Source organism: Emydura macquarii, unplaced genomic scaffold, assembly GCF_026122565.2.
Source record: "Emydura macquarii macquarii isolate MOO-44397 ecotype Brisbane River unplaced genomic scaffold, CSIRO-AGI_Emac_v2 contig_318, whole genome shotgun sequence".
Lineage (NCBI taxonomy): Eukaryota > Metazoa > Chordata > Testudines > Chelidae > Emydura > Emydura macquarii.
In genome coordinates, this window is record NW_027130455.1 from 10,254,141 (window position 1) to 10,279,726 (window position 25,586).

Sequence of the window (25,586 nt, forward strand, 5' to 3'; positions counted from 1 at the left end):
CAATGTTTAGTATTTATATTCAGGAGGTTTTGATTTTTGCCTTGTTAAAGGCATTCTGGCTCCTGGATATTCTGCCTAAGCTTGGATTTACTTTCTATCTCCCTCCCCCGTTCCCTGCAGTTTGTCTCCTGCTGACAGATGATCTTTCCTTAGCTGAGGTATTTTTCTCCAAGTGTGAAATTGATTCCAGATGACAACTGAGTGTGTCAATCACTTTCCACTTTTGTCATCTTCAAAGACTCCTCTCCCCCTTATTTAAATTGTATTTTCATAATTGAAAATTGCCTTCAGATGACTTAATGAATTCTTGCATTTTATTATGCTCCAAAAGGAAATGAAATACTGCAGGGTTCAAATGAAAGGCACTTTTACAGGGAAGCATTTGCAGCAACCAATTTGAAAACAACAACAACAAAAATGTCTGCAGCATATATTTGTTTACAAACACATACACCAAAGAAGCAAATCAGAGGAATAGTAGGAACAGAATCTCCCCCCACCCCCCTACACACACACACACACACACACCCTCACTATGCAAGATGTTTTTTAAACAAGTATTAAATTATACTTTGGTCTTGATTTTTTTTTTTAAGCTTCTGAACTCTTGAAGTTTCCATCAACTTCCAAATGGCTAATGGGGTTCATGGATCAGCAGAGATTTGTAGGCTTTCCAGTTCATGTAGTCTTGTATCGTTTTCTCCAGCATCTCTTTAGAAGGATAAGGCTGAACCTGGAAAGCATAAATGCTGATGGTAAAATATACTGTGTAATCTCTATTAGCCATCCACAGCTAATCTTATGACAGTAAGTAGAGTGAGGCATAAATTGCTTTCATATGACTACACAGCAGTATCATTGATCACTGGGGCTTGAAATGCAGACCTGCTCAGCAAAGCAGTAGGAAGATAAATGCAGTTGGACTATTAAATCATCCAAAGCTTTGCATTATAGTGATTGTTGTGCAAAAGCGTCTGCCCAAATCCATATGCAGTGTACCAGTGCATGTATGGGAACATTTAGGATTATATACTGAATTAGACTGTGAGCCACTGTTTCTTTATATTCTCCAAGTTCCTAGTGGGTACCCAAACTTGAAAATGAGTGTCTCTTCCATTGAATTGAGGTCTCATCATGTTTCATTATGCTGTTTTACTTTTTCTTATAAAGCCAGAAAATGAGATGACACAGTCAAATGGACTGAGCATGGGGCTAAGAGCCAGGAACTCCTGAGTTCTAATCTGGATCTCAGAGTGATTTGGTGGCCCCAATTCCCTGCTCACTTACATGCGAATCTGGAATAATTCCACTGAGGGCAATGGAGTTAACACCAGGCTTATCCTGGTATAAGTGATGTCAGAATCAGGACCACTGTGTTCATCTGATCTCACTTACACTGGCTTTCCAGCACTATGGGACAGATTCTCCGTTGCAGGGACCCTTTGCCAATGGAGAACTGACATAGTGTAGTACAGCTTTACCACATCCCTTTCTAAGCCGAGTCTGCCTAACTACAATCTAGTAGTGGCACAGATGTGTCATTATGGAATTCCCCTGTGCCAAGGAAATTCTCTATTGGCGATTTGTGGCTGGATTATGACCCCCTTACACACAAAGGGGCTATTACTGGGCTTGAAAATATAGCCCTGTAACTGTATAGACTTCAGTGGACTTACTCCTGGTTTAAATTCATTTCATAACCAGGCTTTGTCCCATTTTCCACATCTATAGTAAAAGGAACACAAATATTTACCTACCTCACAAGGATGTCATGTGGACAGATTAAATAATAGCACACTGGAAACACAGAGCCCTGTATAAGTGCTATTATTATGTTGCAACATAACCTAGTCCTACACAATTATCTGGGGGGGAAAAAACAGTTGATGGATTTTCAGATCAGGCAGTGCATATCGCACGTGAGTAATCTGTGGACTATATTCAAGTGAACCCATCTTGGCTTCTTGTTCTCTGCCAGCTTTTCACTGATCAGGTCTATCAAACCAGGAGCTACGCCCTTTTCAAATAGCCTGTCCTTAAATACCATGGGTGAAATTCTGCACTGTGCCTATTAGAGGCACATCACAGATCTCCTGGGGTGTGAGGGAGGAAACTGCTTTAATACCTTCCTAATCCTGGGCTGATCTGGCGGCTGGAGAGGCCCCCAGCATAACTGAGATAGTACTGGGCGCCTGTTTTGGTAGCATCCCAGGGCTGTCCTAGGGTTACAGCACTGCCTGGGATCTCTGCAGCACTATCTGCTGCAGCTACACCCCCAGCATACCTCTACAGCACAGCTTGCAAGAAAGGCCTCAGAAAGCAGCTATCTTTGACAGGGCCTGCACTATGGGACTTCTCCCCCATCCAGACCCAGGGCCCCATGATACACCTCCAGCCCTTTTGCCCAGGCCTAAGGATCTCACCCCAGATTTATTATAATAATGTGGATACCGACAAATATTAGGACGCTGCTTTTCATAGGTGCATTGTTTGCTGGGAAAGGCTGAATTGGACAGGTCACATGTCATTCTCCAAATGGCTCACTTCTCCCACTTCCATTTCCAGAGAACCTATGAGAATACCAGAGCATTCATGCAAACTTAAATGTGACATTAGGTTTGCGGTGAGATAGTAAAACTGGGTTCTTTGAAGCCAGACTTTTTAGGATATCAGGCCCCACCAAACTGATAAAGATTGCAAATCCATTTGGAAATAAACTGGGAAGGATTTGCACAGCTCCAGTAATCTATGTTTTGAAAGGTCCTGACATTACCCTGCACTGGTTGCCATTGTGGTGTGTTATGTTATTAAGTGGCTATTTAATGGATAATTATTGATTAGTAATTATGGGAAAAGAGCATAGTTCGAAGGTAGTGGCAGTCACAGTTTGAGCCTGCCCAATATTTCAGTGAGATTTTGCCAATCTTTCACGTGTATTTTATGTTAGGAAAGAACTCCCAAATCAAACTGAGAGGCAGTGTGAGCTGCAGACACTGGAGTAGGAGTCAGGAAAACATTCATTTTGTTTCTGGCTCCATCACTAATGTGCTGAGTGACTTCACATAAGTCATTTTTTCTCTCTGTAAAGTAGGGATAAAGACATTTATCCTCATTTGCAAAAGGCTTGGAGATGTACCAATGAAAGCGGCTCTATAATTAAAATGTCAATATAATTAAAATTGAGCAAAGGAATTGTAAACTGAGTTTGAGTGTGTTGAATAGTATCAGTGTAAAATAATGGTATGGTGAAGAAATCTATCATTTAGGTTTTGAAACCAGGCTGATTACTGTGGTATCTGTGACATCCTTTATTCACAAACTACAGTTATCTACTGCATTGGTCCAAAATGCTGCAGCAGAACTACCATCAACTTCAGTGTTTTGGGCCATCACTAAAAAATCCTACTGTAACCTCCATGATGGCACGGGAACGATAAGTTAATTATAAAATTATCTAGAGTCTTTACACAACCATGTCTAATCCTTAACTGTCTTATTACGTTCTTGCAGGCTTTTATTCCACAGAAGAGTTAAATGCTGCAAAGTTGAGCTTCCTTGACAATTTAATTTTATCTAAAGGCTTCAGTCTGGCAAAGAATGAGGCAATCATTCTTGCTGTAGAGATGTGATTATGAGGATATCAAGGAAAAGAAAGGTAATAATAATAATAAAAAAGCTTTTGAAGTAAATGAGTGCAGTAAATGGGCAGAGTTGCAAACGAGTGGAATTTTTTTTAGACTGATTTAAGTCACTGTATTGGGCAGTACAAACTGCATCCCTAAAGAAGTGCAGTTAGATGCAGCAGCTTGTAGCTGTAACTACAGTAAGATACAGATAACACTTGTCAAGAGCTATATCCTTTCTAGGTACAGTGCTTTAAGGAAGCTGAGAAAGGCAGAAGGGGATGTTTCTAAATCTAAATAATTATTTTTATTAATAGTTCCTGATTAAGAAAAAGCCTTCAAATGACGTGGCGGCCAAGGTTATATAGGAAACTAGGAATTGCCATACTAAATCAACCCAATATCTAGTCCAGAATCCTATCCTGGAGAATGACTTCACGTAAGTCATTTTTTCTCTCTCTGTAAAGTAGGGATAAAGACATTTATCCTCATTTGCAAAAGGCTTGGAGATGTACCGATGAACCAGATACCCCAGAAATAGGACAGTGGATGACATTTATGCAACCAGATGAGCACAAGGGAGGTTTCTTTCTATCCCAGACAATTAGTAGTTAATGTCCTAGAACATGAGACTTGCTTTCCCTTATAAATTTTGGCTTGAATTATCACAGGAGTGTGAGGGAGTTTAGCACTCAACTGAATTTCACTGGGACCTTCTGAAAATGCCAGCCTTTTAGCCCACTAGTGCAGTTATTACTCATATGAATGTACAATCCTTTTTCTGACTGCTGCTTAGCCCGCATAGCAGTGAGTGTTACAGTCTCATCATGTATTAAAAATAGGGTTATTTTCCATTTTTAATTTTGTTACCTTTTCATTCCATTCTCTGTTCCCATGCCATGAAAAATGGCAAATAAGGGCCCTGTATGTCTTAGTCTTTAAATAGGATAGTAAACAGCATAGCAAAACCAAACATCCTTGAACTGCTCCTTTTTTATGTCATGAAGGGGGCCTTTTAATGGTGATATACAGGGCAGCCTGCTTTAAAAAAGCAAGAGCTGAAATCTAAGATCCATTAATATAATTACTGTATTTAGCTCATTTCTAAGCTACAGTCAGAACATAAAGCTGCTGTGCTGGTAGAGTAGCCTGCAGCTTCCTCAGTCTCTAAATGGCAAAATAATGTAAAAACAGCAGGAAATAATGATCCATGCTGCAATAAAGTCTCATTGATTTTTAATCCCCATCTTTCCTTTCAATAAACATACACCATTTGATTTTTTTCAAAATCAACAGAATAAAAGAGGGTTTGTGGTAAGGCAATGCTTAGATGAACATAACTCCCTTGTATGCAACAGCATCAACTCTCAGCAAAGGCCTCTAGGCATTTGGAGACACGGTCTCTTCTCACTTACACCACAGCAGACTCCATTGACTGGAAATTAATTGAAAGGCGAATTTAGCCCTTTGAGTTTATCCAGTTTATGGAAGGTAGTTGCACCTGGCAATAAGATTTCACTTTAAGATTAAATGCATTATGCCCTATTTCAACCTGATATGAACTCATTATAAATCAGCTTTATTTCTTTGTGTTTTGTTACTTATTTCACAAAATTTCATTTCAACCTGGCTAGCTACTGTGAAAGGTTTTCAGTTACAGTAATGGGAGAGACACTTCTCTTGTCACACTCTGCAAAGTACTTGTTGCTTTTAGAGTAAGTTGAAGAAAGGGCAGAGAGTGATCCTAAATGCTGATTTATTCCAAAAGAAGAATAAAACTAAATATGAAACAACAGTTTTTAAGTTGTTCTTTGCTTAACATAACCCAAAGTCTGGGACTGTGGCAAAATAGTCCCTAAAGTTCTGATTCTGCAAATGCCAATGGGGTTGCTTGTGGCTCTCACTGGTTCCTAAGTCTGGGAGTTAGGCACTTACGTCTCTCTGTGGATCTGGGCTCAACACTTTTGACCCCACGTTTGGTTGCTGTCCTAATTTTACTGCAAGTCTATTGACAGCTGATATTTTTCTTAACGCTCCAACTTTCAAAGTCCAAGGATTACACAAGAATCTTAGCTTTCATCTACAATAATATTGTACACCTCTAGCCCTCTCGGTTGCAGGGAAAAGCTAAAAAATGTGATCTGAAAATACCCCAAAAGCTGAGAAAGCAGAAAGCAAATAAAAAGCCTATTTTTGAAAAAGAACTCATGATTTTTAAGCCAATCTTCTGATCTCTTTTGGAGGCCTGACTCATGGTTGTTGACTGCTTGGGTGTGGCAATACTGCCACCATTTTTCAGGTGGATACCGTCTGTATTGGCAGGAGTGGCTTTACAAGTGAGCAACTGCTCAGGGTGCCATGCTCGGGGGGGGAGGAGGGGAGCACCATGGTCAAGAGGCTGCAGAAGGGCTGTGCCCACCTGGAAGGCAAGGGGAGGGGATAAAAGGGGCTGTAGGATGGAAACCAGGCACTCCCACGCGTCCCCATTCAGCCCTCCCGGCAGCACGGCACCTAAAGCGCCGCCGCCGATCCACCTGCTGTGGCTGTGCCTGCTGCTGAGTGGCTGCCCTCTGCGGGGGGGGAGCAGTACTTGAAGGGTGCCAAAGAAAGTTTGCCCAGGGTGCCATTTTCCCTAGGGTCGGCCCTGTATAAGCTCGCCAGTTCATGGCCTATAGTTCTGCCTGAATATATGGAAAGTGGGACGGTGCTGGGCAACTAAGGTCTGTGTTACTTTTGTCACAGTCCCTGACAGCTGTTTTAAACTCCGGTTTTCTGTATAGTTTGTTTTGTATATATTCAATTAACTTAGCGGTAACACCTGAGAGAACACAAATCTGATGAAGAGGAGGTGTGAAAAGGGAATTATCTGACTGGAACTCACATTACTGGGGAAAAGCACAAATGGAACCAGAGCGGATCATAAGGGCAGATGCCAGTTGTGTGTGCAGTAGTGTAGTTCACCACTCATTTCCTCCTGTTTAATAAAAATTGGAGAGGCCCAATGTAGCACATTTGACTGAGTGTACACAGCGGAGTAATTACATTGAAGAGACTAAATGTAAGTCAGAGCTGGGAAGTAATGAATCCAGAACAGTTAATTATGCTGTAAGCAAACTCATTAAAAGCCTGCCAAGAATGTGAAGGTGAGCATAGGGTTATTCAGCAGGACAGTGACATTGTAAATGGAAAGCCGAGGGGAAGCACAGCTTTCCAGCAATGTAAAAGAAAGGATTTTTAACAGCAGTAATGGCTGTTGGGAATGAGTGTGAGTCTGTGTGTCATTAGCATCTCCATAAAATATGTTTATTTCACATTCGCACACAATCGCTTGCCCATTTCCACCAGCCATTACGGCTACTAAGCTGGACATTAAGCAGGACCGTTACATTGCTGGAAAGTGGTGCATCCCCTCTGTTTTCCATTTGCAATTTCACTGGTAGGTGACACTGCTTCTGAGTTATTATGGTGATGTGTTTATTTTTTGTATTCCAGTTGTGACCAGAGGCCTCCGCTGTGCTGGCCGCTGCACAAACAGGAACTGAAAAATAGTCCATGCCTCACAGGGCTTACAAACTATGGCCTTGATCCATGTGGGTGGACACCCTCTAGGCACATGGCATCCCATTCACTTAAGTTAGGCTCCGGTCCTGCAATCCATCTGCCTGTGTGGATCGAGTTAAGTATTTGAGCCTATATTAAGACAAAACTCTACAAGACAGTCCAATGGGATGAAAGAGGGTGAGGATGACAGTGATAGGAATATGTAGTGACATGTTAGGATAAGTAAAATGATAGGAACATGGTGTAACATATAGGGAGGAAGGATGGTCCAGTGTTTAGGGTAATAGGCTGGCACTTGGGAAATGTGCAGTCAATTTTCTGCTCTATATGATCCTGCACAAGTCATCTACCCTCTCTGTGCCTCTAGTTTCCCATCTGTAAAATAGAGCTAATACCTCCCAGGGATGTTGAGAGGATAAGCACATTCAAAATGGTGGGATAGTCATATAATACAATGATGGGGTCCATATAAGGCCCTAGGATGGAGAACAGCTGTTTGACAAATAGTGGCTTTCAGATCATAGGAACTGTATGTATAAAACTAAACCAGAAATGTGAATATGATGTGTTAACTATATGTCAAATATAAAAGAGATAAAGTTCAAGAGTTTAAAAACCTAACATCCCAGAGTATCTATTTGATTGCACAAAGGCCTATCGGATATAAATACACCACAGTTTATCACCAGGAAACAAATGTTCATTGAATTCCATCCAAACTAACACTTCAGACTTAGTTTCTGACATCTCCTTGTGAATATCCAGATATCAGCTAAAACTTAGCATGGCCAAAACAGAGTTCTTGATCTCTGTATTCCACTGTCTTTGCCCCCAAGCCCCAAATCCTCTACCCGCTTTCTCTGTCACTGTGGACAGCACCAGCATCCTCCCTGTAACTGAGGCCTGTGATATTAGTTCCATCTTTGACTTGGCACTCTCTTTTGATGTACACATCCAGGGTGGGTCTAAATCTTGTTGCTGCTTCATGAACGTGCACCAACTTTTTCACTACCCACACTGCCAAAACTCTTGTCCGTGCCCAGATCATCTTTTGCCTTGATTACTGTAATCTCCTCTTCTCTGGCATCAAAGGCTGTCACCTTGTCTCCCTCAAGTCTGTTCAAAATGCAGCTGCAATCATTTTCCGGGCTTGCCCCTCTGTCACTCCTAGAGCTGGGGTTGGAAAATGTTGTTTTGTTTTTGGAAAATTTTGACCTTTCCACACAACCCCCTAACCCTCTTCACACACCCCCACCAAAAAACAAAAAACAAAAACCCAACAACCCTGAAAATCTTTGTCTGAAAACTTTTTAAATACAAAAACTCAATTCTGAAAGAGTGCTGCATCAAATCCACTGGAGTTGAAGTGGAGGCACCTCATGCTTCTATTCTCCTCCAGGGGCCAGGCTCTCTGGTTGGACATCTCCCATGATGCATCACGGTGGTGCCTCTTGCTAAGCCACCACACACATCATGGGTGTCCCTGGCTGTTGGGCATCACGGGAGAAGTAGTTTGGCTGGGGAATCAGAAGAGGGGCATGAGCCACCCAAACTATGACTCCCATGTCACTTCGGGAAAATCACCGTCCTCTCTCTGTGCCTCTGTTTACCGCTGTCTATCTTTTCTATTTACACTGAAAGCTTTCCAGGGCAGGGACTAAGGTTAGGTCCACACAGGAAGCTAGCTTGTATCCAGCTAGCACAGGTAACAGCAGCAGTGCAGACAGCGCAGCATGGGCTTCAGAGTGGGCGAGCGAGGCTAATACCTACCCAGGGTCCATGCTGGGTCTGAACTACCCACACTTCACTGGATGCCCGGCTAGCGTTACTCACATTAGCTGGATTTAAGCTATCTCAGGTAGGCTAGCAGTATGTTTTTGCTGCGCAGACATGCCCTACATGGTAAAAAGTGCACGATACAATGGGACCCTGATTTTGATTCTTACTTCTGGATGTTAACGTAATGCAAATAATTAATAACGGAGTTCCTCTCTTCAGTTGTTTAAACTGTAATATCTGCCTGTGGTATCTCCCTTTGGAGCGGTCTGAGCACGATATTGTCAGACTCTGCGATTGCTGAGCCATATGTTGTAGCAGTGGTGGATTAATTACTTTAGCAAACCCATGCGTAAATGCTGAATGCATAGACAGTGATGCCTGGGTACATTTTCCTCAGGTGCCCTCTACTGATGTCCTCATAATCAAAATTCGGTGCGAATTAATCCTGTTTGGGTTATGTCCCACTGTGGAATTTTCTCACAGCCAGTATGTTTTTCTCCTAAGAAAATGGTATTTCTCAGCTGAAAAACTCTACCCTTGAAGAGCACAGGCACCGATTATTTCTATTAGTCAGGCTCTTGGAGCATCTCTTTTTTCTCAAGTAGAAAATCCATCAACTGGATTATTTTTCTCCACTGTTTAATTCAATATATTATTGGGAAATGTTTAGGCAGATTTATGAAAATTTATCTTTTGGCAGAAGGTTTAATAGGTTTAATATAACAGATATTCTGCACACGATATTATAAATAGATACCCAATAGTATCCGTGCTTTCATGAACAGCATTGATTTAAATCACTTACTGTAGTCAACAATTCTATTTTTTTTTTCAAGCTAGCTAAAACCACCTCAGATTTCCATAAAAGCAAAATATACACAAGTTTAAAAGTTAAGGTGCATTTTTAATATATATCTTAGTGCACAGGGATCAGATAGCATCCCTTCAAATAACTTATGAGCCTTCTAGTGACTCTCTCTGTCAGTTTAGTAGCCTACCAGAGCAGCAGTGGATATGTAGCTAGGTCTTGCATGGTGAGTTGACTTAGTAAACACGGTTATTTGAACCCCACTGTGCTCCTGTGGTTCCTTCATATTTTGTGTGTGGTGTAAGATAGCTGTGAAAGACAAAATAGTGGGCCCCAAGCTACACCATCCAGAGACAAACCTATTACACGACAAAAATATACACCCTAAGCCTGAATCTGAGTAAGTTCAGTTTCACTATTTCACCTGTTTGGTCAATAAATCAGTTTCTCTCTTGCTGAAAGCATCCTGATATCAAAAAGTCTGCATCTTGTACACCCTGTGTTTGTGTTTTCTGTTTTAATTCCAAAAGTGATAGCCCACTCCTGGACTCCAAACAATTCTGGTTGCTTTGAAGTCATAACAATAGCTTAAGTTACTGGGGAAGGAGGGATTTGTTACAGTTTTCTTACATAGGTATACAAGCAAAAAGATCCCATCTAAGTGAAGACCCTTTCGCTCTCCCTGCATGCCAATGGCCCGTGTCCAGGAGTATGTTACTGGCTCGGGAAATCTGTACAACTGGGAATGGGCCTGCTCCAGATAATCCGTTTTTCCAAGCTCTTATACATTATTTCTGGATGCACTGTTTGATTGTAATGTGCGGTAAGCAAGGAAAATGGCATCCACAGAATGGTAAAACTTCATAACCAAACACAAGACTTACAACTGTGTGCAATTTATGTAGATAGTCCTCATCCATGTATCTTTTGAAGAACTCCTTTGATATCACAATACACTCAGCTCCATCAGAAACCAGGGTCATGCTAAGTGTGTCTTCAAAGACAGCATACACCAGGCCCTATAAAAACAACAGTATATTATTATTTATGTTGCACTAGCACCTATTCTATACTATTCTGTGTAGATTCTCAGACCGTCCTTGCCACCCTCATATGTGAGCATGTTTCGGTAGTGCATAAAGCAACGGGACTAACATCCGTTACATCTCTCATTCACTCCCAATAGCAACTGGGCCCCATAATACTAGGTGATGTACAAGCATAACAAGACAGGGTCCCTTGCCCAAAGAGCTTACAATCTAAATGGGAAAGACAGTCAAAATGAGACAGGGAAGCCTGAGGCACAGATAAAAAGTCTTGCCCAAGGTTACACAGCTGGTTAGTATCATAGCTGGGATTAGAACCCAGATTTGCTGATGCCCAGTATAAGCATCCTGACTACTGGATGATACCACATCCATAATTACAAGCCCTGAGCATTTACTGTCAAGAAGTTTCAGACACGAGTATTTTTTAAATTATTTATGTGAATTGCATGAATTTACATGAACTCCACAAACCTCCCCCACCAGTCCCCCACCCCTAAATCTACCCCAGGCAGAGTTTGGACACCAAAAAGGGAGAAATGACAGAGACTCCATGAAGATCCACTAAAAGATTCTGCTATTGCAATTGATTTTACATGGCAGGCGCCCAGATGCTATGGCGATGAGTGGCAGTATAAAACCCTAAAATAGAAAATAAAACATGAACTGTGCCCAAGGGGCTCTTTACACAACAGGAGATGCTCTTCAAGGGACCAAGCATGCCACCGTGGCATCCCCAGTCCTTGCTGGAATAGAGAGAGAGAAAGACCGAGATCAAGAACAAAGCTTGGGTATTCTGTACGGCTTTACAGAAGCTCTGGATGAACAGCATAAGGATATTTCAAAGTGAACTCTGACAGCAGATAAAATCAGCACAGCCAAGTGAACTTGTTCTTAAAATTACTTATGGTCATATAATAGGCCCTTATCTCTCAGTGTTGCAAGGACATTGTACCACACAGGACCAAACCAAACTGCTGCTGACGCAAAACTCTCACTGAAGTCACACATTTAGGCCCTGAGTGGAGATTTTCTCCGTAATCCACCCCCGCACATCTAGTACCATCGCGATTCCTGCCAATATTCTGAAATGCCAAGGCCTGAAGACCATTAGGATTTAATTTTACACCCCATAATACTGTAGCTGTGGCACATTGCCTTTGTGTGGGAAGTCACTTTGTCGCTCAGTTCCTCTGACACAACACAACTTCAGTTTCAGAAGTCCAGATTTTGTTATTGCTGCTACCGCTAAGAAAAATGATACAGAACATGGGAGAACGCAAGAAGCAGGGCCAATGGTATAATACTGGTAGCTTATGGCAGCAAACTGGTAGCCTATGGCAGCAAAACAGAGCCCATAACTGCCTCCTCCAGAGACAGAAGTAAACAGTGCAGCTCATCTCTTCAAAAAACACATTTCGATCTGAAGTCTCATGCTAGCCAACAGTTTGACATGAAGTAGATTTTAAAATTGGGCCCATTCCTCCCACTGTACCCAACAACGTCTCCTAAAAAATAAGTTTTCAGGGAGGTCCGGTAGTTGTATCCTGCAGTGCATTTTAAAAGTGTCTCCTGTTAAGAGTCAATATTGACCCCTCCTATTGGTGGAAATTCAGGAATTACACAGCCAGTCTAAGTTCTAGTGGATCTCCTGTGCATTGTGGAAGTGATATTCTTCCCCACGGACCATCACTTAGTCATGTGCATTCACTGACTCCTAGGTCATGAAGAGACAATGGTGTTGGCTTTAGATCAGATCACTCACCCATCTTCCTGTTTAGAGAAATACAAGACTCTGGGGTGTGTAACAAACTCCAATGGCCAAGTTATTCAAAAGTGGGGACTGATTTTGGGTGCCTTCTTTTTTTAAGTGCCCAACTTGACACACCTTTAATGGGCCTGTTTATCAGAGGGTGGCTGGTCAACTTCATTAAGGTGCCTCAAACATGTCACCCCAAATCACTAGCCACTTTTGAAATTTTTGGCCTTATGATTTTATTTTCTATGCACTGCATCTTCGCGTTTCTAAAAACGGTATGCAGCAACTGCTATCACTTATTCTCAGAGTCACTAACGCCTGCTATGTGGGAGACAGATGTTCTCTCATGAAGACTTTATTTTTGTTCTTGTTATTTTTCCATAATCTAAAATAAGACATTGTAGATTGACAGTGTGTGTCTTGCTCTTGGTGTGATCAGAATTGTCAAAAGAAAATATAAATGGCAAAAGTGTTCTGGGACAAGGTGGTGAGATTCCCTGGAAACTGCTGGAAGACCTGTCTCTTTAGAGTCCAGGATAAAAATCACCCCAGCATTCTTCACAAGACAAGAAGCTTTAAAATCTCAAAGGCACAGCCAGTCCATTAGCACTAAACTAAAAATAGTAGGATGGGTGTTTCTTAAAAATCGAAGTGTTCTGTAAGAAAAAAAGAAGCAGTAAAAGCTACCCATGAGATGCTGAGAAAATGTCCAAGGAGAAGCAGCATCTTACTAACTGTTTCTTCTCTGTATTACTTTGGTTGTTCTTTAATTCGCTACTCCAAAGTAAACACAACCACACCTTACCATAGGAATAATATAAACCCCAATTCTGGATTTCATTAACGCCAACACAACACTCATTTTCACAGTATGGCAAGGATGGAAGTAAGAGCACAATGTTGGGCTTTTCTACAGACCCTTAATTACATTTATTGGGTTTTTTTTTACTTGTATTGGAAAGTGCAAGGGGTTCCAAATACAGATCAGGACCCCACAGTCCTAGGCAAAGTAACCCACACATTATTGTCTTTTGCTCTTCACACACCACAGTCCCTGCCCCAGAGAGCTTTAAGTCTATGGCCCCAATCCTGTGAGCACCTTTGTGTTTACCTTGATTCAAACAGGCAGTCCCCTGGACTGCAGTAAAACTATACCCATGCTTAAATTTAAGCACACAAATTACTGTTTGCAGGATTGGGGCCACTGTAGCTAAATTATAGTTTAAAAGCAACAGTCTAAATATTAGAAACTGAGATTTTAAAGAATCATAGAACTGTAGGGCTGGAAGGGACCTCAAGAAGTCTTCTAGCACAGCCCCTTCTGCTGAGGCAGGAATAACTATAACCAGACCATCCCTGACAGATGTTTGTCTAACCTGGTCTTAAAACCTCCAAAGGATAAGTATTCCACATCTCACTAGGAAACCTATTTCAGTGTTTAACTATCCTTATAGTTAGAACATTTTTCCTAATATCTTATCTAAGTCTCCCTTGCTTCAAACTAAGTGGATTATTTCTTGGACAGAGAGAATGACTGATCACTGTCCACTTTATGATAACCTTTTTACATATCTGAAGACTTGTCATGCCTCCCCCTACCCAGCCCTCTCCTCTCTAGAAGAGACATGCCAGATTCTTTCACCTCTCTTCATAGGTCATATTTTACCATTTTTGTTGCACCTTTGGACCTCTGCAGTTTGACTACATCTTTCATTAAGTGTGGTGTCCAAAACTCCAGCTGAGGCCTCACCAGTGCTGAATAGAATAGAACAATCACAGCCCCTCTTTTACATACAATGCTCCTGTTAAATACATCCCAGAATGACATTTGTCTTTTTCACAGTAGCACCACACTGATGACTCACATTCAATTTGTGATCCACTCTAACAAAGATTCTTTTCTGCAGTAAGTACTATCATCTAGCCAGTTATTCCCCATTTGGTAACTGGGCATTTGGTTTTTCATTTGTAAGTGAAGTACTTTGCATTTGTCTTTACTGAATTTCATCTTGTTGATTTCAGGTCCATTCTGCAATTTATCAAGGTAATTTTGAATTCTAATCCTGTCCTCTATAGTGCTTGCAATCCCGCCGAGCTTCGTGTCATCTGCAAATTTTATAATAATACTTGGCACTCCTTCATCCAAGCTGTTAATGAAAATATTGAATAGTACCAGACCTAAGATAGACTCCTGCAGGATGCCACTTGATATGTCCTCCCAGTCTGACAGCAAATCGTTGATAACTATCCTCTGAGTACAATCTTTTAATCAGTTATGCACCACGTCATAGTAATTTCATGTAGACCATATTTTCCTTGTTTGCTTATGAGAATGTCATGTGGGACTTTGTCAAAAGCAGCCTTACTAAAGTCTAATACACACAATTTTTGCATTATTTATAGTATAACTTCCTTTTATGAAATTCATGCAAACAATTTAAAGAAACTTCACATAAATTAAGCCATATTTAATACAAAATGAAGAACAGATCTTATGAAGTAAAAAGTTAGACAGAGATGGTTTCTCACCTTGATGGCAAATAGTCTGATAAAATAAGACTTTTGTGGATTGTCTTTTATAAGGCAGGCTACCCCACAGCATTTCTCTGACCACATGGCATTGCAATCTGCTGCATACAACTTGACAACTGATGAAGATATTGTCACACATTTTTTGCTGAGTTTCATTTTCATTGCTATTTAGTTGTTTCACATTTGTATATCCCTATGGTGCTGAACAGGGCACATATTCTATTTTAATATTTAACAGGGCGAGCTGAAATCTATCTGTGAACGTGGAAACAAAGAAGAGCAGCTTCGTTTTCTTTTTAATGTCTGTATTGACGTGACCTCAGACAGCTCTCATGTACACTATCATGAGGCTGGAGTAACTCCACTAAAGTCAGCTGTTGGAACTGAGAGCAGAATCTGAGCTCATGGATCTTTTGCTATAAAGAAGGGCAAATACCAGGAAATACAATGCAACCTTTAGTGCCATTATGTAGGCCCTGCTCAAACATGTGTTTTTCTGAATCAGGCCCAAAGGTCTGCTCCCCTTGCCTTGCAGTCTGAGCTGTGTGGGCTGGCCCCGTATCTTTGTGGAGCCCCAGTGACTTCATTCAGACTCCACCCAGGTATAAAATTTCAGGATTGCTCAGGCTGTGGCGCTGATTGATGACTGGGCTCAGTGGAGGTCTCCCTTCCCATCCCCGCTCTCCATCGACACGGAGCTCAACGTTCCCGGAGTCTATAGAACCAGTTTAAATAGTAGGATGTCTCTGGAAGCAGCATTGACCCAGAGAAGAACAATGAGATGATGGGTAGGTGGTTGGGTGTAGAGGGAAGGAAGAGAAACACCCCCAGCAGCCAGCATCCGCTGCCCCGACCCTGATCACGGCTCCCCAATCCAGCATCAACTCCCACTCCCAGACAACAGCACATCTAACAGCCTCAAAGCCAGCCCTACAGCGAACCCCCATCACCAATGCATCCCTATCCAGGTCCTACCAACCAACTCCAGCAGCACTCTCCAATATCACAATCTTTTGCCACCACAAAGAAAAACCTGCCAGTTAGTCCCACATAAAAAAGGGTAAGAATGCTTGAAACAGAGGACTTCAATTTCCAAGGGCTTGATTAAACTCTTCCTAGAGATGCAAAATCTTCACATCTAGCTCACCAGCCAGAATCCAGTCTAATGAATGGTTTGAACCTATGAGTTGCACCAGTGTCAATCAGAAATAACTCCACTGAAATCAGTGGAGATAACTTGGTGCAAAACCAGTGCGAGTGAGAGAAGAATCAGACTCTAGGACTGTACATTTTTCATATCTGATGAGCATTATATTCACTTAGATTGATTTTAAATGGGTGTATCAGTGTTCTCACATGTTGAATCTGTATAAAAAATTAAACTCCTAATGGGATTCTTCTAAGATTACATTCTGAAATTGAACTTAACTTGAACAACAGAGTTTAAATATCTGGGGATGGAGCTAGATTTTAATACTCATACAGAAGAGTAAAACACTGAAATGTGCAGTAAAGGTGGTTTGCTTCTTTTACATCTCATCTGCAGCATAGACCAAATTTATTATCCTTAGCATAATTCCACTGATTTATACCTCAGAGGAATTTGACTCAGTAGGTATAGAAGTTTCTGTATAGTTAATTTTGCCTTTGGATTCATGTTGGTGATGTATGTACCAATCAGCATTTCACATTATCTGCTTGGCAAACCAGATGTTGTTAAATCTATTTGTCTTTTTTGTTATGTGATCTTTGGAATTTTTATGCTGAACTGTCTGACTTGTCACTTCCTATATATAGGTTATTTCCATTGTTGGACTTGAGCTCTAAAGGTTCAAATAAAAGATTACTGCCATAGCCATCTTTTTAGTCATAATTTGATGACTTTGTAGCAGCACCAAGATTGTTAAGCATGTGGGATTTTCTGCCTTTCTGCTATAATGCTGATCTTGATCACAATGCCATTTGGGGCAGTACATCTTTGGTATGAAATGGATTTCTAGTTGAGGTAAATTTTGTACCATCTCTGCTTTCTTTTAAGTGAAAATTGTTCCACTGGGGTTTGAAGTAGTGTAATTATTTGTACTTTATTATACAACTTTTTTGCTTCAATTCTTATCCTTTAGGACCCTCTGAAAACTGAGCTTTACAAACCTCAAGTGATTTTTTCAAGCCAAGTACAGTACTTGACACAAATAAATACCAGATCTGATTGCTGTGACCTTCAAAACTTCACACTGGTCTAGTTAAACTGAAGGCAGTTCCTGCACACAGGAAGAAGACCAGAGACCAAATTCTTCTCCTACTTAATGCCTCCATTCAAGCACAAGGGACCTGTATTGAGGAGGAAGTCAATGCAAAATCTGGACCTTTTATTTCTTCACATTTGTAAAATACATCAACATAAAAGGATTTCAGAGACATGAATCATGTGAATACCACAAAGTCTACTACACACTTTTCTCTCCGTTATTAACAAGCAACATCACATATGTATAACCTTCATTTTATCCCCAGGCTACAAGTTCATTATGATCTAGGTGATTTATTTTTTTCAATTAACTATTTTTGGTTTAGAAATTACCAAGATGCTTTTTCTTCCGTATAGATAAATGAAGATACAGGGCCTGATCCTCCACTATTTACATCTGGTGTAATCATTTAGATCTGTGTAAAATGAGTGCAAAGTGGGTATAAGAAAGTACCAGGCAAGAACATACTCATTTTGCACAGGTGTGAACAGCTACCCAAGGTCTAAGGCAGTGAATAATCAGCCCCAGCATCTGTATTTAAAACATCAGTAATTGGTTTGGATGGGTTCCCCAGCTTATTAAACTAACCTGATGATATTTTTTCTGAAAGTTCCTTGCTTAAAACCCCAGCTACCAGACCAAATGCCCTTCCTTACTGATATTACAGCCATATAGAGTCTTCACAGAGATTTCTCCAGGCCTCTTCTTGCTTGCTTTCCTGTTCCAGTTTTTAAAGAAACAGGCTCATATATCTACACATTAACATGCTTCTCAGGGTATGTCTACACTGCAGAGTGAAGTTGACTTACTTAAAGTCGATTTTCACTCACCGATTTTTAGAAGTCACTGGATCATGTCCACACCACGCTCCTTGTGCCAGGCTCGGGTGTCCAAACTCACCACGATTGTGTCGGCAGTCAAAGCAGTGCACTGTGGGTAGCTATCCCACAGTGCAATTAGCCGTGGTGGCTGTTGGGACGAGATGCATCATCCCATGATGCAATGCTCCTTCCTCCTCCTTTCTTCCCCCAAACAAACAGGAATTTTCGCACCATTTGTTTATGGAGCAGTCACCATTGCTGTGGAGACATGGAGCCAGCTCAACTCTGCACTATTATTGCGAGCATCACAAATATATCGCGGCTTATCATTGAGTATTTTCAAAGAAGAGCAAGAACCCAAAGCACAGGCAACAGCAATGCCACCGACGCTGCCCTGTTACAAGCCATCGAGCAGAACAATTCCCGATTGCTGCAGACCGTAACGCATTATCTGCAGTCTGTGGAGAGCCGGTTCTGGTCCCGGGAAACAAGCACAGATTGGTGGGACCGCATCGTTATGCAGCTGTGGGATGATGACCAATGGCTGCAAAACTTTCATATGCAAAAGGCCACTTTCCTTGAAGTTTGCTCAGAGCTGGCCCCGTCCCTGAAGTGCGTGAATACTCGCTTGAGACAAGCCATGACGGTGGAGAAGAGAGTGGTCATCGCTCTGTGGAAGCTGGCAATCCCTGACTGTTATCGTTCGATTGGGAATCACTTCAGAGTCGGTAAATCTACAGTTGGAGCTGCCGTGATTCAAGTGTGCAGGGCCATCAATAGACTTCTGCTACGAAGGCTAATGACTTTGGGAAATGTGCAGGACATAGTGGATGGGTTTGTCGTGATGGGGTTCCCAAACTGCCGGGAGGCCATTGATGGGACGCACATCCCTATCTAACCGCCTACCCACCTCTTGACCGAGTACATAAACCGCAAGGGGTACTTTTCCTGCAGGCCCTTGTGGATCACAGGGGTCATTTTACAGATATCTATGTGGGGTAGTCTGGAAAGGAGCATGAAGCGCATGTATTTCGGAACTTGGAGCTGTTCTCTAGCATGCAGGTGAGCACTTTCTTCCCAGGCCAAAAAATTCACATCAGGGTTGTGGAAATTCCAATAATAATCCTGGGGGATCCTGCTTATCCCTTGCTCCCTTGGCTAATGAAGCCATATATTGGGCATCTTGACAGCAACAAGGAGCATTTTAATAACAAATTAAGCACTTGCAGAATGGTTGTTGAATGTGCATTTGGGCGTTTAAAGGCCAGATGGAGAAGTCTCCTCACTAGGCTGGACATGAGTGAAAAGAACATCCCCTCAGTGATATATGCGTGCCGTGTTCTTCATAATGTATGTGAAGCGAAGGGGGAAAGGTTCCCCAGGGTTGGACTGTAGAGGCAGAAAGACTGGCCGCCAAGAATGAGCAGCCAGATACCAGCAATACGCTGAGAGCTAACCGCGGAGCGCTTTGCATTAGAGAAGCGTTGAAAACCAGGTTCTGCAATGAGATGCAGTACTGATTTCTGTTCTTGTATGTAATGTGCCTTTGCTTAACATCCCCCCTACCACGGCTATCAGTACGCTCCAAATCCCTCCCAAACAAGCTATGATTTAATAAAGAAACGTGTTGAAATGATGCAAACTTTTATTTATGAACATTCAAGTCGGTGGGGGGGGGGTCTTGTGTTCATTCACAGTCTCAAAGGGTAGCATGGTTGCTTGTAGGCCAGCTGTTATCGGGGCTGCCGCTGCTTTCTGTTCCCCTTCACTGGGGTGGAGTGCACCACATACTGCAGCCTGGCCATTCTCCTCCGAAACCGCTTGGGGCTGGGGTAAGGGGAGGGTGGCAAAGCCATAGACTGAGGAGCATTATGGAGCGGCTGCAGTGGGACTCTGTCCACAAGCTCCACAAACTGCCGGAGCATGTCAGCCTGGTCACGCACAATTCACAATTCCTGCATGGTACTGCAATCATACTCCTGCATCGCTCTTCAACTCTCCCTGTCCATGTTCTGGGACAAGGTCAGCCGCCATTCTCAGAGCTCTGTCTCTGCTGCCATGGAGGCATTCATGAGCTCGCCAAACATGTCGTCTCTTGTTTTTTTCCCTCTTCCTAATCTGCAATAGTCTTTCCGCAGCAGTTCGAGCAGGCTGGGCCAAGGCCCAGGTGTCTACAGAACGAAAAGAAATGCACAACGTTGCCATTGTTAGCGGACACAGAAAACTGAAGCAAATGCAACAATGTATAAAATACTCTCCTTTCATTGCACAAGGCAAACCCAGACCCTCATTCCATTCCTAACATCCCAGAAGGGTCGGCTCGCTGTGCCGTTACAGTGATGGAAAGCCAGGGGCAATTTACTCTGCTATAGAGAGGATTAAAAAAGCTCATTTCAAATGCCCTGTATGACACGGGCGCCACGGTTTAATTAAGGTGACTGTTTTGTCATGAGGTGGCCACAGAGGATCTGGAGACAGCGTGGGGGGGGGTTAATAGTCTCATCAGAAACCAAAGCAAAATAATTAAAGTGACTTTAGTAGGACAATACAATGGGGAATAGAGAAGTAAAGGGTATCTGCTGTATAGCTCGGGAATTTTAAACATGCGCCATCTTCCCTAGGTGACCATGAGCAACATCAGTCTCCTGAGGGTAACGCACAAGGACAGGGAAGATTTGCCACACACAGCAGGGTACCAGCCTGGCTCTTATGCCGCTATGCTGTGTTCCGCCATGATGCCAGCTCTCTTGACTGCAGCGTGGCATGGCAAAGTATCCTACCAGGGAGGAAGGAACAAGGCTGCCCTCCCCTGAAACCTTGTGCAAAGGATAACAGATTACCTACACGAAAGTTTCCTTGAGAGATCAACTGATGATTCTTGGGGCATATCTCTGCACATAAATAATCTGTTCCAGAAGTAGCCGGAAGACACTCCGCTAAACCCCTGAAATCCCCTTTCCTCCCCCACCCCTTTAAAAAAGAACATAACTGCTAAGAAGAAGAAAAAACTCACCAGATGTGCCTTCCCCGAGATCATTAGGGCTGTCCTGCATGCTGCTGGACTGCTCTGGGGTCTGGAATAGGTCCTGACTGTCTGGGAGAAGAGACACCCTGCTCTCTTGCACCTTGCTCTCCTCATCCTCCTCCTCATCCACAGAGTCCTCATCATTGTCCCGGGAGTGGGATGGCGCGGAGGTATCGATGCTATGTGGCGGCACCGAGGTAGGGTCCCCACCGAGAACGACATGCAGCTCCTCATAGAAGTGGCATGTTTTGGGCAAGGAGCCAGAACAGCTGTTAGTTTCCCTGGCTTTTTGATATGCCTGCCGTAGCTCCTTGATCTTCATGAGGCACTGCTGCACATCCCTGTTGTGCCTCTTCTCCAGCATGCCCTGGGATATCTTCCCGTAAATGTCCAATTTTCTTTTGCTGGCTCTGAGCTGAGCCATAATGGACTCCTTGCTCCAAAAACCGATGAGATCTAAGACCTCTGGTCGACTCCATGCTGGAGCATGTTTGGGCCTTGCAGTAGCCATGAGGAGTTCAGCTACAAGCTCTCTCCATGCTGGCCGAACAGGAAATGAAAATCGAAATTTTCCCGGGGCATGAGAGGAGGGGCCATTTCCACTGAGCATGACCATGTAACAGCAGAGCGCGAATGTCCAGAGCGGTCACAACCGGGTATTGTGGGATATCTCCCGGAGGCCATAAACGTCGAATTACATTACACTCTGTCTACACTGACGCAATATCGAACCAATAAAATCAAATTAGGCGCTACGCCACTTGCGGAGGTGGTTTTATTACGTCGACTTTTGCCACACGTTAAGTCGACGAAACTGCTGTGCCAGTGTAGACGCTGGCTTTCAGAAATCGAAGTAAGTGACATTATGTCGACCTCAGTCGCCTGTGTAGACCAGGCCTGTTATTGTAATAGAACGCTAAACTGTACTATACTGTTGATCCACTAGATGGCAATGTGTGAAAAATACCATATTTAAGCTAACCTTAGCTATACCTGGCAGAGCATTAAAGGATCTTATGATGAGCACATCTGGTGAGTATAAGCAAGCTCGGTTATCAGTCCATATCTGCTACCGAAGTATATGACATGGTGTCTGGAGTAAACTAAGAACAGAAAGAGAGGGAAAATAGCAGCCAGGTCACAGAAAGAAGGAATAAAGCAACAAAGTTTGCTCGTTCTCATCGAAATGCCACTCTTCAATGCCCCAGAAAACTTTAGTTTTGAATAAACTTCAGAATGAACAACCTGGAAGCAACATTTTGCAAGAGTTCAAATTGCAAACAAACTCCACAAAAAACTGGAGATATACAGGTCTTTAATTTATGCTTTTAGGAAGCTATAAGAGCATATCTTTAATTCCTTTGACTTTACAGAAGTCAGTCACAAAGATGATTATTAAAGGGTTCTGGCTATGTTTCATGCATATTTTATAGCTCAAAGAAATATGGTATATGAAAGAGCATTTTTTCACCAGAGAATTCAAGAACCAGAGGAAAATGTTGAATGTTTTATAAGAGCTCTACATACGCTGGCTTAAAACTGTGATTTTGAGAATGCCAAACGTGACTCATGAAAATATCAGAGACAGGCTGGTTATTGGATTAACAGAAAAAACCTTTCCAAAGAAAGATGGCAGGACTGTTAACAAACACTAATGGAATTATAGTTTTCATAGACGATATTCTGATACATGGATCTTCAATGGAAAAACACAACAAAACCTTCAGTGAAGTTCTATGTTTAAAAAGTCAGTCTGAACTGAAGTTAAACAAGGAAAAATGCATTTTTTGCCTACCCCAAATCAAGTTTTTGGGACAGACAACAAACAAAGATGGAATCAGTCCTACCCCTGAGACAGTACAAGCAATTTGAGAATTGAATGCACCAACTAATCCACCAGAACTGAGACATATACTGGGGATGGTAAATTACCTTGGTTGGTACCTACAAGACCTTTCTACAGTAAAAAACACACTGAACAAACTGTTAAAATCCAACACATCTTGGCTATGGAGGACAAGTCAAGAAATTGCCTTAAAAAGGACAAAAGAAATTATCTCGACAGCTCCAGTTCTCCAGCACTATAATGTGAACAAACCTACAATAGACAGTGCAGATACAAGGAGCTATAGCCTAGGTGATGTGCAGTTGCAACAACATGACTCTGAGTGGAAACCAGCTGAATTTAGCTCTCACACACTTACAGAAGTAGAAAAAAGATGTGCACAGATTGATGCCTTTAGACATGTGAGAACTTTTACAGATATCTGTGTGGAGCGGATCGTTTACACAGATAACAGACCATAAGCCACTTGTAACCACTCATAACAGATCAACGGAAAAGATCTGGATGAAGCATTGCTGATATGCCAACAGCTATTACTAAGGTAATGCTATTTTACTCAATTGCTAACTGTGTTTCTGGGAAATATCTGGTAGTGGCAGACACTCTGTCATGGATCCCAGCATTGTACTCAACTACCCATGAGCTCGAAGATAACGTAAAGACGTACATGGATGCTGTGCAGACATACAGACCAGTGTCAGAAAGGAAACTACTCCAGCTTCAAAAAGCACCCTCAAAAGACATGCAACTTCTGGAAGTTCTACGTTACATGAGGGGCAGCTGCCTGAAGTGTCTAAAGGGCACTAAGGAAGTGACAATAGACTACTTTGCCATGCATGGACAATTAAGCAAGTCAAATGGATTCAAATGGTTAAAGGAAATTGCATTGTAATTCCAAATGAAATGAGAGGAGCAATCCTAATCTTCATCCATGAAGGACATCAAATATTAATTAAATGTCATGAATGCTCCAACTAGTCAGTTTGGTGGCCTGGCATTAGCAAGGACATAAAGAATAAAGTATCTGCATGTGAACACTGCAGAACTAACGGACCAACACAACACAAATAACCTTTAATAACAACAACTCTACCAGACAGACTTTGTTAGAGACTAGCTGCAGATTTATGTGTACTCATTGGACATCATTACCTGGTCATCATGGACTATTTTTCCAGGTATATAGAAATAATGTACTTGAAAGACATAACATGTCGCAGTGTTATTGAGAAACTGAAGTGCACTTTTACTCACTTTGGTATTCCAGAACAACTAATGATGGACAATGGACCATAATTCACTCAGCATAATTTAAGTCATTCTGAGCCTAATATGATTTTGAACATATTACTAGCTGCCCACATTATCCGCACACAAATGGAGAGGCTGAGAGATGTGTACAGACAGCTAAGAAAATCCTACAGCATCAATATCCATTCCTTGCTCTCTGAATTACAGATCAACACCAACTGGATATAGTCCAGCACAACTCCTGATGGAAAGACAACTCAGAACTAGTGTCCCAACTTTGGAAAACAATCTATCGCCAAAGTGGCCAGACATGAAGAGAGTAGACAAATTGGATAAAAAGACTAAAAGAGCTTATGAACACTTTTAGAACATATGTCACTTAATTAGAGAACTGTCAAGTCTAGAACCTAGTGATGATGTTCATGTAAAATTGGAGGGAGAAAGAGGACAGACAAAACACCAGTTGTGAAAGAATGAAAGACAGAAAGCAAAAGAAATCATATGTGATCGAGACTGACAGGGGAGAGTAGAACAGAAACTATCACCATCCACAATGTATTGCTCAGAAAACACAATCAATGAGCACACTGTATGGATGGAGGATGCAGAAGAAGAAGAAAATTCAAGAATTCCAGACCAACCACAGCCAGTCGCTGCAACTAATGGACCTCCAGATGACCAAAGTTACACATTACATATTGTGTAAATAAAAAATCAGTATGCTTCAGAGATACTTAACAGACCAATCCATACTAAACTTAAAAGAGAGTGTGATAGTGTATATTTTGTAAATGATAGGAGTGTAGAACTTAAAGAGGGAGATGTAATGGAATGCTAAACTGTACTATACACTGTTAAGTGGCACTAAGTGGCACTGTGCGTAAAATACCTTATTTCAGCTCACATTAGCCATACTTGGCAGAGTATTAAAAGATCTTATGAAGAACACATGTGGGGTTTATCAGCAAGCTCTGTCATCAGTCCATGACTGGTACAGAAGTACATGACAGTTATCATTATGTGTCCTAAATGTGGGCCAAATCCTGCTCAGTGCTCATCGGAGTTTGAATCTGACCGTGGGCAGAGGGATGAGATGAGACAGTTTTATACGTTTTATGTGACTACCACTAGGGGTTTTCCCCCTTCAGGATACAAGAAGGCCTCCACAGCTGTGAAGTCTGGCTCCAGTGGTCTCTGCACTGCAGAGGCAACAAGTACCAGGGTTTGTGTAATTTACTCTTCTCACTTCCATACCCCAAGCATTTATTGGTTTAGGGAGGTAGCTA

At 42.0% G+C, this 25,586-nt stretch overlaps 1 long non-coding RNA gene across 1 annotated transcript in view; it reads right to left on the reverse strand.

Annotated features, from left to right (window-relative positions):
* Positions 1–579: 579 nt before the first annotated feature.
* The window catches only part of LOC137165903 (uncharacterized), a 32,104-nt gene continuing 7,097 nt past the window's right edge, over positions 580–25,586 (reverse strand). The window contains exons 2-3 of the long non-coding RNA XR_010923520.1: positions 10,656–10,790; positions 580–733 (exon numbers count right to left, since the gene is read on the reverse strand). This is a non-coding gene — a long non-coding RNA (uncharacterized lncRNA). The remainder of the gene's footprint in view (positions 734–10,655; positions 10,791–25,586) is intronic.